Raw genomic sequence first — 3,642 nt, forward strand, 5'->3', positions numbered from 1 at the left:
GATCCTTCCAATATGGCAACTCCCAAAATATACTCTTCTTGTGCCAGTTGTGATGAACACCGTAAGAATCAGACATATTACGAGGGACATGCCAATTACAACCTAAAAGATCCGTAATAAACATGCTTTTAATAATGGCCACTAAACTGAATAATAATATTTTATTGCTTGCCCATTGTCATATTTTTTTGGTAAATTAATAAAGCCACTCGAGACCATGAACTCAGAAGGAATTCCGAAAATATTCTGGAAAGAAAGGTGGATGTCACGATAAGAGAAAAATAAAGCATGATCAATATTGTTGATACAAGAGAAAAACCACAGAAAAAGCGCTGGTGGAAAGAAACATACCTCCTTTTTACATGAAAAAAATTCTTTATATATAATGCTGTAAAATCACAAAAATGATGTAATGCCACATCTATTTCTTTATATATAATTAAAAATAGATTACTTAACAAAAGAAAATCATTTTAAACCTTTTAACATGAAAAAAGAAATCATATTTTAAAAAATAACAAGTATATTTATTTTAAAAAAATCATAACTAATTTTTAAATGACATAGTTTATTTAGTCTTCAAATACAATGACATGTACAAAATTTAACAAATATGTATATTTTAAAATAACAATAATTTATATTGAATATTTACTCTAACTACTTTAATTATTTGTTAATTTTCCTCCCGTCTGTAGGGCTGACCGGCTCTAGTATATTATAAAAATGGGTCGAACATATCGTAGTGTAATAAATATATTTCTATTTAAATGTTCTATACATAACAATAATTATGTATCAAAATCGGTTACATTCAGTTTTGGAAAGCACTATCGCATAGTTAATATGCAATGACATAGTATTGTAAATACTCTAGTAATTTATGTTCATTTTGTATAAGAAGGTTGAGAATGAATGTGAGTTCTCTGCGTAAATAATGGCAATTCTGTTAAAGCAAAGTTTTTTTTTTTGCTAAGAATGTAAATAGATGAAAGCAAAGTTATTTTTTTAAAAATGTTCCTTCTTTAGTATATATAACTATATAAGAGATGTGCATCCTCGTCGTTGAGTTACTAAAATATAAGTAATCTAGAGACCATTTCAGTTTTTAGCTTCCAACTATCGTATATATGTATATTTGATTAAACTATGCAATTATTGTTATTTGCAATATATAAATGCATTTTCTTAAATTAAAATAAGGAGTTTTAATACCACCATCGTCGAGAAGTTACGAATTTCCTTTTCTTTTTTTTGTAGTCGAATCGTTCAACTCTTAACAGTTGACATTTGAGACTGACAATCTGGATACATATAGTCATAAGATTAATTATTATTTAGCAATAGTTAAAATCATAAATAAAAGAAAGCATATTCGAAAACATAGGATATTTGGAAAAACAAATACATATGAATTCAATTTCATATATAAGTTCATGTATAAGATGCTTTAATGTGGAGACTCGGTTAGCTATGTAAAATTAATGTTTCAAATGGTTTTAATATGTTTAGTAAGTATGAAAGAGGTCGACGTGTAAATGGAAGTATAAACATAACAATGACCAAGTATCTATTGACCGTATATGGGGACTGATCATATATGGTCACAAAAAAGTGTAGACGTGCATTATTCCAAATATCACATCGCCCATCGCGAAACCAGAAAAATTGCAAAAGAAAACTTAATTAACATGAACTGGTAGAAAATATGACATTATGACTGCCTAATGATTTCCTGACTTCTGATTCACCGGACAGCTCTTCAAGAGACTTACCCTTGGGCTCAGGGATAAGAAAAGTGAAGAGCATACCAATGAAGTTAATGACACCAAGCATGATGAGAGAATTCTTGACTCCAATGCCCGGTGGATATCCTGCGTCCGTTTTGGTCTTGTCTTGGGGCTGAGCTGCGTATAAAAACCCAAAAGCTCCGACAAAGGCTCCAGCCTTACCTGTAGCGGCTGATATACCATGGCATGTGGACCTTAGCCTAGCCGGGAATATCTCAGCCGGTACAATGAAGGTGGTTGCGTTTGGTCCAAAGTTGGCGAAGAAGAATGTGAGGGAGTACATAACCAAAAATCCAATACGGTTTTCTGGTTTGATCCAGTGGTCGTAAGGGAAGGCAATGGCAAACATAAAGACGGTCATCATGAAAAATCCCATCAGCTGGATAGCAAATCTTCCCATAATTTCAATAAATGCAACTGTGAACCAATAGCCGGGTACAGTACTACAGAATGCTATGAGAGTTTGTGCTCGAGCAATCATGTAAACCTCGTTGATTCCGTTCATGGTTTCTGCCTTAGGGATCCAACCGATAGCCGAAAAATATCTTTTTGGAACAAGTTTTGGCTGTAGAAGGCAACGTCAAGCAAGAACCAAGTGGATGTACATCCGAGCAGGGGAAGACCATGCCGTTTGGCGAATTCCTTAGAGAACAAGCAATAGTTTAGTCTGGGGTCTTTAATGAAATCTGCTCTTTCCTCCATCTCAAGATCCACTTGTAGGACCTTGGACATTTCTTGTGTGGCCTGCTTGATGTTCTTGGCCACCAATGCGGTGTAACGAGCAGTTTCGGGCATCTTCATACGCCAATAGTAAGTCAAGGCTGCGGGTAGAGCACCAAACATGACGATGATTCGCCAAATGTAATCTGCTTGAGGAGGGGTCGAGAGAGCCCTGTCGACTGCATAGGACGGAGCTGGGAAATTTTTGTCAAAAATGGAAGAGACTGCTAGTGCCACAAAACCTCCGGCTAAGATACCGACGCCTTGCATGGCGAACACTGCCGCGATAAAAGCTCCACGAGTCTTCTTGTTTGCGTATTCAGACATGATGGTGGCAGAAAGAGGGTAGTCACCTCCAATACCGAATCCCAGCCAAAACCTAAATAAAAATTGTTTACATAAATGATTTTAAAGGAAGACAGTGATATACAAAAATTATACCTGAAGAAGCAGATAGTGGTCATGACACCCTTGGCTTTGTCACCGAAAGACAGACCAGAAGCAACAGAACACAGGATCATCATACACTTTTTTCCTTCCAAGCTTGTCACCGAGCCATCCGAAAAAGAGTTGACCGGCAAGGGTCCCACAGAGAGCCACACCGTTGACTGCAGCCGCGACATGAGGGGGAAGTGAGCCAGGCTTTTCTGACAACGGATTGAAGTAGTAGAGTCGGCCAAGAAGCTTGGTCACCAAGGAAACGCAGAAGAGATCGTAGGCATCAGTAAAGAAACCCATACCGGCGATGACAATCGTCGTGAAATGGTAAAGTTGGGTTTTCGCAAGATCGAGTGCCTTCAGCACTCCTAGTTGTTGTTCGGCCATCTAAGCTTTGGTCGTCTCTCCTGATTTCACACATTAAAAGTTAATACTTTTTTATTGATATACTTCGTACAATATTAACGTGTAGGCATTCTGATCCCCCCTGTTGGATACGAGAACAAAAACTAGCTAGTATGATTCTTGGCTTCACGTCTAAAAGAAAGACATTAAAGAAAAGAATGTGTTCAATAATGAAACAATATTTTAAATATCTAAACATTAGCTTACATACGCCAAAATGTTGTCGTTTATAAATCGTAAGTTGAGAAAAGGACACACTACTAGACACAAAATGAACCAGAGACGAAGT

General features: G+C 36.5%; 1 pseudogene; it reads right to left on the reverse strand.

Moving 5' to 3' along the window:
* Positions 1-1,337: 1,337 nt before the first annotated feature.
* LOC106413102 lies at positions 1,338-3,395 on the reverse strand (annotated as a pseudogene).
* Between the last annotated feature and the right edge of the window lie 247 nt (positions 3,396-3,642).

The sequence above is a fragment of the Brassica napus genome, chromosome C7 (assembly GCF_020379485.1).
Source record: "Brassica napus cultivar Da-Ae chromosome C7, Da-Ae, whole genome shotgun sequence".
NCBI classification, from domain to species: domain Eukaryota; kingdom Viridiplantae; phylum Streptophyta; class Magnoliopsida; order Brassicales; family Brassicaceae; genus Brassica; species Brassica napus.